This window comes from Balaenoptera borealis, assembly GCF_965194805.1.
Source record: "Balaenoptera borealis genome assembly, chromosome: 12".
In the NCBI taxonomy this organism is placed as follows: domain Eukaryota; kingdom Metazoa; phylum Chordata; class Mammalia; order Artiodactyla; family Balaenopteridae; genus Balaenoptera; species Balaenoptera borealis.
The window spans coordinates 50659647-50672862 of NC_138869.1; the positions used below are offsets into that span (position 1 = coordinate 50659647).

The 13216-nt window shown below is 47.6% G+C and overlaps 2 long non-coding RNA genes across 3 annotated transcripts; one reads left to right on the forward strand and one right to left on the reverse strand.

Annotated features, from left to right (window-relative positions):
• Positions 1-1286: 1286 nt before the first annotated feature.
• LOC309608548 lies at positions 1287-12754 on the reverse strand. 2 transcript variants are annotated; one of them, XR_014232955.1, is made up of 2 exons: positions 7522-12754; positions 1287-4379 (listed from the first exon to the last, which is right to left on the reverse strand). It is a non-coding gene; the product is annotated as an uncharacterized lncRNA (long non-coding RNA). The 2 variants fall into 2 exon arrangements; XR_014232956.1 differs by having other exon boundaries at positions 1287-4446.
• Positions 3687-6866, forward strand: LOC309608550. The gene is made up of 2 exons (XR_014232959.1): positions 3687-3740; positions 5519-6866. It is a non-coding gene; the product is annotated as an uncharacterized lncRNA (long non-coding RNA).
• Positions 12755-13216: the final 462 nt, after the last annotated feature.

Sequence of the window (13216 nt, forward strand, 5' to 3'; positions counted from 1 at the left end):
AGAAGTATCGCCAGCCCCAAACCTCAAATTCGCAGGCACTTTTTCCCTGGCATAGCCAGCCCTTTCCCAGCAGTCACCTAATTTGAGCCTCGACACCGTCTTGAGGGAGGGCACCACAAATGTCATCCAAACCCTTTGGCAGGGCCTGTCCAAAGCGACAGGGGTGGTGACAGAAACCTCATTTGTGGCCCCGGTTCTTCCCATTTGAACCCGCTGTTAAGCAGTGAACCTGGAGCCAGATTCTGGATTTTAGAGCCCAGGTCTGGGATATGCCGTTGAAGGATGCCAGTTCCTGCCTTCCATAGTCTACCTGGTGGAGGCCACAAATTCATTCCTTAAATCCTTACTGAACAAGGACGGTGTGCCGGGCACACTCCAGGTGCTGGGGACGCAGCTAGGAAAGGCAGACAAGGTTCAGGCCTCCGTGGGGCTTCCATTCTGGAGGTGGCATCAGATGGCGACAAGTGCTCTGAAGATAGGGGCAGAAGGACCAGGTGGGAGGCAGGGCTGCTTTATGGAAGGTGAACAGGAAGTTCTTTCTGGAGAAGGGATGCCTGACCAGCCAGCCTCCTCATGTGGGGCCCCAGCTCTGCAGGCAGGGCAACTGCTGAGCTCCAAGATGGGAACAGGCTTGCTGTCTGAGGGCCAGCCAGGGAGGACAGCAGGTCAGAGTGGACCCAACACGTTGGAGAGAAGGGAGATGCTGTCCGAGCACCAGGCAGGCTCAGCCCATGGTCAGGAGCTTGGATTTTATTTGAATGGTGATGGGGAAGCCGCTGGAAAGCAAATCTTAGCCCAGGTTCTCACCTTCTCCTGTAAAGATCAACAAAGAAAGAGGATGTGGGCTCAGGCACAGACGGGGCGGAGTGGAAAGTGCACGGAGACCCTCACAGGTGACGGCCAGGTGTCCCCCTCTTGAGGAGATTTGCCTCTGGAAGAGGGCGGGTGAGGCCCCTGGCTGCTGCCTGCTGTCCGAAGGTTGGCTCCTGGAGCTTGGGGTTTTCCCAGGGTGTAAAATTCCATTTCCTGAAGCTTCATGTGCTTCTCCAGAAAGCTAGTAGGTGTCCTGATGAGGTTTCAGACCCTGTAGCAGCACTTTTTAGACCCTGGTGGCCTTAACACAGGTTAGGATGGTCCCGTCTGCCTATGCAGACTGCCAAGAAAAGACATTCCAAACTGTCGTGGGGATGAACAGAGCTGAGGCCTGGCGCAGAGGCCGACTTGGGAGAAGGTCAGTTGGGCACCTTATCCAGGGGCCAGATTAAAACATTTCGACCAGTGGTTCTTAGAGTGTGGCCCCTGCATCAGCATCAAGTGGGAACTTGTTGGAAATGCTAAATCAGAAACTCAGCTTTCTGTATTTTAACAAGCACTCCAGATGATTCTAGTACTCAATATTAAGTTTGAGAACCGCTCATTTAGAAGAAAGCTGGGCAGATAGTTTTAAAAAATAAATAAATAAATAATAATTCCCGCTTTTGCTGAGACATGGCTCAAATCAGAGCAAAACCAGAAAACTTCAAGGCACGGGGATGTGGGATGTCGTCTCTGCCCCAAAATCAACCAACCACAGAGACTAATATCCAAGTTATAACTTCTCAGTCGAGCAAAACTCCATCATGAAACATATTAGTAAAGACTGATCTCTGGCTATTTCTCCCAACCAGTTTCCAAGGCCCTAGTTTATTCTTGGTGCACTCTGGATACTCCTGGAGCATTCATTCATTCATTTACTCATTCATTCTCACACTCTTAGCTGCTGAAGATACAAGATAATGAAACCCTATGTCCACCCTCAGGTAGTTTGTTTCAAGGAGAGGCATATGGCTTGCGAATGAAAAATTACAGGGCAGGGTAATAATTACTACAAGAGTGCTCTGGGCTGGGGTGGGGCTCCTCACCTAGGGCAGGAGGGAGGAGGTCGGCCAGGCTTTGAGGAACAGAAACAGCAGGGGTTAATCCAGTTCAGCCAGCCTAGTGGCTGAGTCAGATCATGACGCAGTCAGATGGGAAAGCTCCAGTTCGCAGTCCTAACTTCCCCCGAGAACAGAATTGTCTGCAGAGTCCAAGTACACCCCATGACCACACGTGTGTGCTTGGGGCGTCAGGGGTTGACTGGAGGAGTGAGGGCACCACTGGCAGCTCCAGCCCCCAAATTACTGACCAGGGGCTGCAAATTCCCAGGGGCTGTATTACCAGCTCCTTTTCCTGATGAGCATTCTCATTGGCCGGTCCGCCAGTTCCAAAGCCCAGCAACTCATTCTCAGCCCTGTCACCCCAGTAGACACTCGAAAACCTCACTTCTATCCCAGCATTTTGTCCTTTTGATCAAGAAAGGACTGGGGGGCTTCCCTGGTGGCGCAGTGGTTGAGAGTCTGCCTGCCAATGCAGGGGACACGGGTTCGAGCCCTGGTCTGGGAAGATCCCACATGCCGCGGAGCAACTAGGCCCGTGAGCCACAATTACTGAGCCTGCGTGTCTGGAGCCTGTGCTCCGCAACAAGAGAGGCCGCGATAGTGAGAGGCCCGCGCACCGCGATGAAGAGTGGCCCCCGCTTGCCGCAACTAGAGAAGGCCCTAGCACAGAAACGAAGACCCAACATAGCAATCACTCAATCAATAAATCAATAAATCTTTAAAAAAAAAAAAGAAAGGACTGGGAATAAATCCCTGTCCGCACAATCAAGAACCTCAGTCCTTAGCACATAGTCTTAGCAGTTCTACTCACATGCACGGCGTGGTCCTCCTTTGGTAATTCATTCATTCAAAACTATTATGCCAGGCCCTGATCGAAGTGCCTCCTCTACCCAGTCATCCTGTTACTGATGGTTAATAATTATGCGGTAATTTTTAGTCTCACTAGGAATGAAAAATGCGACAATAAACTACCATTTTTCACCCATCAAATTAGAAATACTTTGTTTTAAAGAAAATACTCAGTGCTAGCGAGGAGGCTGTGAGACGGGCAACAGCAACATCATAATTAGCAATAGAAGTGGGACATCCTTTCTGGAAAGCAGTTTGACAAAAACTATTTCAATGTTAAAACTCATTAACCCAGAAGTTCATCTGGAAGTTTATTATAAGGAAATTATCAGGGATTTAGACAAAGATTTATACCAGCTACCATTTATACCAGCCATGCACTAAATACATAAATTACCTCCTGTACCAACAAAGATTTCACCAAAACATTGTTTTTCATGGCAAAAAAATTACAAACAGGCTACATTTACAGTAATAGAGAATGTTTAAACAAATTAGAATAAGTCATAGAACATAGTATGCATTAAAAACTGTCTTTAAAGAATTTTAAATGCCATAGGAAATGTTCTTATATATACAGTATGCTTCTAACTTATAAAAATATATAATAAATATACATGCATTAAAAATAACGCAGAGAGGGACTTCCCTGGTGGACCAGTGGTTAGGACTCCCGAACTTCCACTTCAGGGAGCAACTGGTCAGGGAACTAAGATCCCGCAAGCCGCGTGGCACAGCCAAAAAAAATAATAACAAAAATAACACAGAGAAATAAAATACTACTAGGTAGGATGGAAACTTACTAATGCTTCCCGCGTTTTCCTATTTTTCTACAATTGGCCTGTATCCCTTTAATAACACGAAATGTTACAAAAATAAAAGGCGCCTGCGCGAGCACACACGTGACTTCCCCCGGGTATGAGGAACTGCTTATCGCGTTCTTCCTTCAGACAGCTGCCTCTTGGTCCAGTCTTGGTGAGTCACCCAACTCGTCTGAGTATTTAATTTTCTCTTTGCAAAATGAATGTGATAATCCCGGCCTCTCCACCTCATAAGATAGTTTTATGTTGCTGCTGCCTCCTGCCCATAAAACCCCAGGTGAATGCTAATTACTGACATTACTAACAGACCAATGCTTTCTGGGAGAGGTGAGTCCCGGTGACGGTGACATCATCAGGAAGACTCATGTAAGAAAGGAATGGGCTCCTGGGACGTGAAGTCTCCTCTTCCCAGAAACCTTCGTCCTGCGTATTACTCCGCCGGTACTATTGCTGGTACCAAAGGATTTGAAAGCTCGATGGCATTCCACGGAGCGTTTGTTTCTCACTCATACATTTGAGCTGCGGTTTGGCTGATCTTGGCTGGGATCAGCTGGGTTCGGCTGAACGCTGCTGTTTGGGTCCAGGTCTGTCCCACATGCCTCTCATCCTCCCGGGACCAGCAAGCTAGCTGGGGCATATTCTTCTCCTGGTGACGGGGAGAGGCATAAGAGGACACGCCCAACCACACAAGCACATTTCGAACCACTGTATGTGTCACATCTGCTAATATTCTCCAGCCGAGTCCAAAATCATGGGGCAGGGAAGTGTTTCCCTCCCAGGGTTGTGGGAAGATCTGCAGAGTTACACAGCAGAGGGTGTGAGTGCTGCAGAAGGTGAGGAACCGAGGCTAATGATTCAACCTAGCAGGAGGAGGGTTGGGAAGGTAAAATGAGCCACGAAGCTGTTAGCTCTGTTCAGACTGAAGGCAAGGAGGGAAAGAGATGGGAAGCCGGGGCTGTGACTTGTTGGAGGCAGCCAGGAGATGCCTACTCTGCATCCCTTGTTCATATAGCCAACAGTTACTGGGGGTTGGCCTTGGAACTTGGTGAGGTTCTGAGCTGGGACACAGTGTAGATGAGAATGAAGGCAGGACTCCATTCCCTCTAGCTGTTTTCCTGATCAACTTTCTTTCCACACCTGCAGCCCATTGCCATATTTTAAATGCCCTTTCATTTGCAACTGTCCTGCCTCTTGTGTTGCCATGGTTTTAAAAGGTGGTGTGTATTTAAAAAAAATGTTTTTTATTAAAGTCTAGGTGATTTACAATGTTGGGTTAATTACTGCTGTACAACAAAGTGACTCAGTTATACACACACATATATATATGTACATATTCTTTTTCATATTCTTTCCCATTATGGTTTATCACAGGATATTGAATACAGTTCCCTGTGCTATATGGTAGGACCTTGTTGTTTATCCATTCTTTATATACCAGTTTGCATCTGCTAATCCCAAAATTCCAATCCCTCTCCCACCCTCCACCCCCTTGTCAACCACCAGTCTATTCTCCATGTCCGTGATTCTGTTTCTGTTTCATAGATATGTTCATTTGTGTCGTATTTTAGAGTCCACATTTAAGTGATATCATATGGTATTTGTCTTTATCTTTCTGACTTACTTCACTTAGTATGATAATCTCTAGTTGCATCCATGATGCTGCAAATGTCATTATTTTGTTCTTTATTATGGCTGAGTAATATTCCATTGTCTACGTGTACCACATCTTTATTGATTCATCTGTTGATGGACATTTAGGTGGTTTCCATGTCTTGGCTATTGTGAATAGTGCTGCTGTGAACATAGTGCTGCATGTATCTTTTCGAATTATAGTTTTGTCTGGGTATATGCTCAGGAGTGGGATTGCCGGACCATATGGTAATTCTATTTTTAGTTTTCTGAGAAGGTGGCATGTATTTTTATCACCTCAAGGCTGTATATCAAGCACTTCCCTCATGCGTAAACGTCTTTATGATCGGAGTTCTCCCTGGGAAAATCAAATGCATGTGTTCCCAGTCTGGACCGTCAGGACCCATCTGACGGTGTGGTCTATCATCTAGGAAGGAGGGTCCGCCTGCCAGGACAGCACCTGAGGACGGTGGGGAGTGGGGTAGCTTCTGCAGATGTGCGCCCACAGGGCTAGCTGAGGAGATGCCTCCCCGGAGACAGCAGGGGTGGAGAGCTGCAGAGACAAAGCCACCACCTGGCAGCTGGGAGGCAGCTGGCCGCGCATGCTCTGGCTTCAGTGGGAGTGACAAGGCTTGAGGAAATGTTGGCTGAAGGAAGCAAACAGAACCCCACAGAGCCCTACAGGACCAAGTCCCCGACTTTCCCTTTGCGCTTCTCTGTGCCGGGGTCTGAGTCTTAACAGGGATGAACAGGGCCCAGCTGGAGGAACGAAATGCACCCTGCGACCCTGGAAGATGGAAACTAGCGTAAACCAAGGGCTTTACCCCAGCGGGAGAGTCTAGGGTAAGATGACTTTCTTTACTCGGAACCAGATGATTTAGCACAACGACAAAAGAGAAGTCTCCTTTTCCTTCTGAAAAGAACCGAATACATAAGAAAAAAAATACCTAGTGTGGAATTCTGTCAAATAATGGCAGATGTCCCTGTTATGTTGGCACCTGCCTTGCAAGAGCTCACTGTAACGATCAAAAGGCAAGGGTTGGGGGAGATCAGCTGGGTGCTTTGTGACCACCTAGAGGGGTGGGATGGGGAGGGTGGGAGGGAGGCTTAAGAGGGAGGGGATATGGGGATATATGTATATGTATAGCTGATTCACTTTGTTATACAGCAGAAACTAACACAACATTGTAAAGCAATTATACTCCAATAAAGATGTTTAAAAAAAAAAAAGACAAGGGTTGGGCCCCAGTCTAATTAGGAGAAAAATCATCAGACACATCCCAAAACACCTGACCAGCCCTGCTCAAAACCATCAACGTCATGGAAAACAAGGAAAGTCAGAGAAACTGACTGCCACAGCCAAGAGAAACCTAAGGAGACATGAGGAATGCAGTAACCGGGATGGGATCTTGGAACAGAACAAGACATTAGGTAAAAATTAAGGAAATCCAAATCAACTGTGGACTTCCGTTAATAATAATGATCAATGCTAGTTCATTAAGTGTAACAAATATACCACCTTAATATAAGATGTCTATAACAGGGGAAACTGGATACAGGATGTATTAGAACCCTCTGTGCTATCTTCTTAATTTTTCTATAAATCTAAAACTGTCCTTAAAAAGGAAAGTCTATTAAAAAATCAATTCAAGAGTTGAAAGCACAGACATGGAAACCAGGCTGCCTGGGGTCCAGTCCCGGCTCCTCCTCACCTTGGGTAAGCCACTTAACCCTTTCTGCCATGCCTCAAGTTTCCTCGCCGTAAAATGGGAATAATCATAGGACCTCTGATTGTCCTGGGGACTAAATGAGTTAAAACTTGTCAAACTCTGGAAGAGTGCTTGGCACCAAATAAGTGCTACATGTGCTTATTTAGTACGTAAATAAAACTGAAGATGTGGGTTCACCTCACATGTTCTGTAAAACAGGAGGAAGTGTACATTCGCTGAGTTTTAATTTTTCTTAAAAAAGAAGGAGCATGCTTAGGGCTCAGTTTGGGCTCCACTGTCCCAGAAATCCCATGACCCTGCCCCTTCCCTCTGCCTTGGCCTGAATTGGGTTCTTCCTGTTCTTTCTCCCAATGGTTTCCCATTCTTTGCCAGGTTCAGACGGGGTGACTCAGCCTGGAAACCTCCCGTCAGGAGGCACATCACCACGGGCAGATCCACCGCTCTCTTGCCTGTCCTAGCTCTTCCTTCTTCCCCGGGAGGGTCCTACTGCACCTGCGTTCCAGCAATACCCCCAGACACCTCCAACCCCACCACCCTCCCCCAGACACGTGGCCCCAACCCCTCAGTCCCTCCTACCTGTGCGGATGCCCTTCCAGCTTGGAGAGCTTTGGTAAAGAGGGAACATCACCGCCCAACAGGATGCCTGGGAAATGCGTGTGTTCCTTATTGCTCAGGAAGAGGTCTTGCTGAAGAACAATCCTGAACTTTGTCCAAATGGTTGAAAGCTTGACACGAGTCATCTTCCTGTGAGCATCTGAAAAAAGCCTGTGTCCAAGCAGAACTGGAAGCACAGATCTGCTGTTTCCTTTAGTCAAGACCTTGAATTCCTGGAGCTGTTTCCTGCCCCACTCATGGCCACAGTCCGTCTCAGGGGCTGCCAGGTAAAATGGAAGCCAAGCACTGCAATGTGGCAGGGACAGAAGATCTAAAGGATCCAAGCCTCTACAGGATGAGGCTGAATCTCCCAATACTCTTCCCTGATGGGTTCCCCCACTTGTTTCTAAAGAGGCTTATTTCTTGTCCAAAATCCTGAGACACTGGTGAAGGGGGTCATTAATAGGACCCTCATTTTACAGGTGAGGAAGCCAAGTCCTCCTGGAGACAAAAAAGATTTCAGGCATGCTTCCTGTTTAGAGAAGGGGTTGCAATTCCTCATCCACATTCTAGCCAGGGTTAGCTTGTTTGCTTTGCTTTTCTTTGCCAGCACTTGGCAGTGACCTACATAGACCACATGCCTAATAATAACTTGAGCTTTATTAGCACCCAACATCCAGGGGCCTCTGGGGATTTGGCAAAAGGCAGTATTTAGTAAATCATCTGCTTTAGTAAATCATCTGCTTATACCTCTGGGGCAGCCTTTGAAGAGAAGAGGCTGCCAGCTGGGAGTATCGGCACAGCCGTCACTTGTCTGACTTTCTTCTTTTTCATTTATTTATCTGGAAATCTCTAAGACCATGGCTCACTTGTAAAGGTTGATATTTGAGATAGATAACAACTAGTCTGGCTCAGGTATCGGCCAATCAGAATGGATTTTGGCCAAGGGTACCCAACCAAGGCCCTACCCCGACTCCTGCCCCTGATTGGCCAGGCATTGTCCCTAAAGCTGCAGGTTTAGGGGAAGGTCTAGGGAGTTCCAGGGAAGGAGCCTAGGTGGTCAAGGTAGTGGGTCAATAGCTGTACCAAGTGACAGGGAAGTAATTCAGTATTTAACCAGCTGACTGCCAACCCTGTATGTACCCATATTCTCAGTTCCTGGGAAGTACAGATCCATGCCACGTGGCTTAACGTTCTCCTAAACGTCCATGATGGTTAACCAACCATAGCAGGCTAAGGAGTAGAGGTGTTTGGATTCAAGAGCCTTGGGGATTTCATTTTACTGCATCTTACCTCCTCTTTGGTCCCCTGGAGCTGGAGCTGGATCAGGTGTAAGAAGAAGAGTGGGTGCAAGTCACAAGTGATAGCACGAGATGATCAAAGTTAGGGAAGCCCAAGAGGGCCCCTAAGTCCAAAGGTCGGTGTAGAATTCGATGTGAGAGACAGGATAGAACAGGGCAGATGCTGGGAAGATCTAGGACAAGAGGGTCGAGGGGGTCAGAGGGTCTAAACTCACTGCCTCGAAAGCGCCATCACTCCTTGCCAGGGAAGCTTAACTGTGGTTAAAAATGTACGGAAGGGTAGAGCTACTCAATCCTCAACAGTTCTTAGACCTTCCTTGTGAAAATATCTCCCCAAGTGTTTGCAACTCACCCAGCAAGCTCTTTCTAGAAAAGTTATCCCAGAGGCCAAAGCTGATACTTAAGAAGGACCTTCATTGTTTGAAGGGCTGCTTCCCACTGGGAAAAAGCATGATTTAGATGGGTGGTCTTTTCCATCACAGAGTCCAAATTCTCTAGGACTCTGGCCACCTCAGAGCAGGGTAGCTTTATAAATTTTTACCAGTAAAGTAAGTCTAATAGAGCCATTTTCGAAGTGGTCTCAAAGGCCACTGGAGATGCAAGAATTCTCCTGATGGATGCAAATTGCTTTCCAAACATGAGTCCTTTCTGCTCTTCTGGGTGAATGCCACGCAATCCTCCAGCTGTCATTTAGGGAGAACTAATCGCTTTCTACTATTAACTTATTAAGTGAATCATTAAGGGTGACTGAATTTGGAATTCATGAACCAAAATGAGCGTGTGACCAGAATACTTTTATTCAGCATTTATCCAAAATTCTATCATCTATGCAACATGTGGCCACTTGCAAAGCTCCTGCTGTGCGTGCAAAACTGTAAACAGCCAAATGCCCACATTTAGGAGGAAACAAGTTTTGTTTTCTCTCTTAGCAGTTGCTGCTACTGTGTTATCCACGTGGTTGGTTTTAGGTTTTCTGATCTTCTCTAAGATATTTGCCACATCAGTATTTGGGGCCGGTAATTTTCTAGTAACTAAATTGGAAGATACATTGTGGTTCAAATAGGAATCATCATACCCCAGTTGCAAAAGCAAATGTTTACATAATGCTACCCCCTCTCCCCAAAAGCAAACTGCTTATACGTTGACACTTTGTTATTATGAACGAGTCCCATTGTTTCTTCCACTGGAAAGCGTAAAAGGATAGAATAGATGGACAATGAGGTCTCTTGCCTCACCTAAGTGGGTTGAAGTGAAAAAAAAGATGGAAAGTTATTGCTCTTCTCAGGGAAGGTTTTTCAAATGTAATTTTCTTTTTAAAATAGGTTATAAATTCCTATGATTCAAAAATCAATATCAAAAGTTATAATTGAGAAGTTTCCCTCTCTCTGCTACCCAGTCTGCTTGGATCCTCCACTCCACCCCCGGAAGTCATCACTTCACTAGTTCCTTGTATATCTTTCCACTGTTTCTTTGTGCAAATAGAGGTATTCATATTTTCCTCTTACAGGGAGGTTTGAAATATTTCACTAATACTCAAAGCTCCCCTGACCCCACACTAGGAGGTAAAGTTAAATATGGTAGATAAATTCAGAAGTGACTCCAGAAGACTGAAATTGCATCTGAAGTCTATCTTCCTAGGACCGTCCGTAGCACTGGTGTTTTTTTATATACCTGGCTCTTGGGAAAATGATGGACTAGAATTTTCTCCCGACTCCCCGGCTCTGCTTTCACACTCCGCCTTCTCCCGTGTCCACAGCCCCACAAAAGTTTCTGACAAAGGTGCACCTTTTGTTCTATTCCCCACGCCCACCTCCCACAAACACACCTTTGTAGGGTCCCGTCACCTCCGTGCCTGTGGGGACGGGTAAATGGCTTCTAATGTATATACAGTATTCCAGGAAGCAATGGCTGGCTCCTTCAATTCAAGGGTTCTTCCAAATGGAAATAGTCCTTCAACATGGGGCTAATGGGAAAACTTGATACTGGAGGATGTCCCAAATGTACAATATTCAACTGACTGATGGAGTGCTTATTATATGCCAGGTGCTATGGGCGGGTGCCAGGTAGAAGGGTGAGTAGGACGTGGTGCCTGCCCTCATGGACCTCATGAGGAGAGTTACAACACGGAAGAGCCGCGAGGGCGTAGAGCTCAGAGAGGGCTTCAAAGCCGAGATAAGAGGGGCAGGTAGACTCAACCAGGCGGTGAGCGGGGGGTCTGAGGCAGCATCATGTGCAGAGGCCTCTGGGGTGAAAAAGTCAGGATTCCTTCCTCCTCTGCTACAACTTCCTTTCCAAGCAGGACCTCGTGGAGGTAATTCTGGTGACCAAAGGAGTGACTTTAATGGAGATGTAGGGGCGGTAGGAGTTGGAGGTGCTTGGGAGTGTGTGGAGGTGTGCGGCACATCACAGCGCGTGGACACGGGCCTGGGGCAGTTCCGAGCCGGGTCAGGTGAGGGGGGTGCTACTGGGAGTCAGGAAATTAGATGCCTTCTTGCCCCGGGACCCCCAAGTTTATTCCAGGCTCTACTTCATACATTGCTTTGGAAACCTCAGAAAATAGCATGGCCATGGGAGCTTCAAGGGAAAGGTCTTGACATACCAAGGAGTCAGAAGGTGAGGCAGTCCAGTTCCCAACAGAAAACAGATGGCACGTTGAAAACAGGGTAACCTGGGGAGGGATTATTTATGAAAGTGTGGGCGGGGGGGGGGCAGGGAACAACCAGTGCTGCAGTAGCTGGGGCTTTACCACCCAGAGCCCTACCACCCGGGGCCCAGAGGAAGGAGATTAGGAACAGTTACCAGAGCCTGTGGGGGGCGAGTGCCTTGTTTGGCTCCTGGGTCTTGAAAGGAGCAGTGACCTTCGGCAGAGGTGACCTTGCAGAGGGGGAGCGAGGGGAATAAATTCCCAGCCACACTGTCCTTGCCCCGCCAGGCCTCCCTCGTAGCCGAACCCTGCCATACGAGAGGACACGGGGCCTGTTGTGAGGTTCCAGGCACAGGGAAGCGTGGGGCGGGCATCTGCAGGGGCACAGGAGACAAGAAGGAAACCCACCAAGTCCTCGCTGTGGCTTGAGGTGGCAGGAGACCGGACAAGATTGCTTTTCTCCATTTTTCTAAGAGTCTCAAAATGAGCACATATGACTCCCGATTGGAGAAACGATGATTTTTAATTTAAAAAGGCAAAACCACAAACCACATCAATAGCAATAACAACAAGGAATGTGTCCCAAGGAGACCCCCCCCTGGGAGTACCAATGCTTTCATTACTTAGAGCGGGAAAGGGAGGCCTCACCAAAAATTCTGTCCCACTCTGAACAGCCAGCTGACCCTTTCCCATGGGACACTGACCACAAACAAAGCACGTGGAACCGGCGCTCTCAACCGAGTTCTTGGGAAGAAGAGTCACTGGGTCCTGAAGAAAGTGACACCCAAGCCCTTCCTGTTTCTCTGAAGCAAACCTTGTGTGGGCGGGTTGGGGGTAGGGGGTGGTCATAGGGGAAGATGCTCAGCTTTCCAGGGACATGGGTTCAAGTCCTGGCCCAGCCGCTTCATCATGGGGGAGCCTTAAGCATTTACAGGCTCTGAGTCTTGTATTCAAGTGACCGTGAGTGTGATGATGATCCTTCGCTCTAAGAGTCATTGTGAGGGTTCACGACCTTGTAAATGGTAAGAATCTCTACAAATATTCCTTGTAAATGAAGGAGAGCAGTGCACAAAGGTAATCACCACCACAAAAGGCAAGAACAAATACATCCGCGGCCTCTAGGAGGCCTGAGGCCTGTAGCCCAGCTCATGCGTGGACAGAACACAACCTTGGTGAATTAAAGAGAAACACAGCACCAGAGCCCACTGGGAGGGATTTCTCTATTTCCCATCAGATGGTCTTTCTCTCTCCAGTCTTCTCCTGTTTCTCTGCTTTCTCCACCCCTCAGCTCCCTGGAGTCCCTGTGCCCAGGACCTGGCTAGGAGTCTCTCGTGGGAGTCTCTCCCTACGTGCAAGGTGGAGGTAGACCCTCAGATTTAGGACTTGCAGAGACTTCAGAGATCAGTACCTATGATGCCCACCTTTCTCTTGCTACCTTGACTGCCTTTGGCGTGTAATTTCAGTGTGGGATTGTTCTAAAAGGCCCCTGTCCCATGAGGGAGGGACAAGACAGATGAGGCCAGTGAAAACCGAGAGAAACCGAGAGAAAATCATGGCAGAAGAGTGCATGAAAAGAAGGCAAAATAAGGAAATGGGAAATTCATGATAAAGACTGGAAATGTGATCACACTTTCATAGTCATTCTCAATCCCTTTGACATTTGGCGCCATGGGGTCCCAGGCTCTTGCAGCCAGAGCCTGAAGGGTTTAGGGCTGGAGAGAAATGCGGCGGC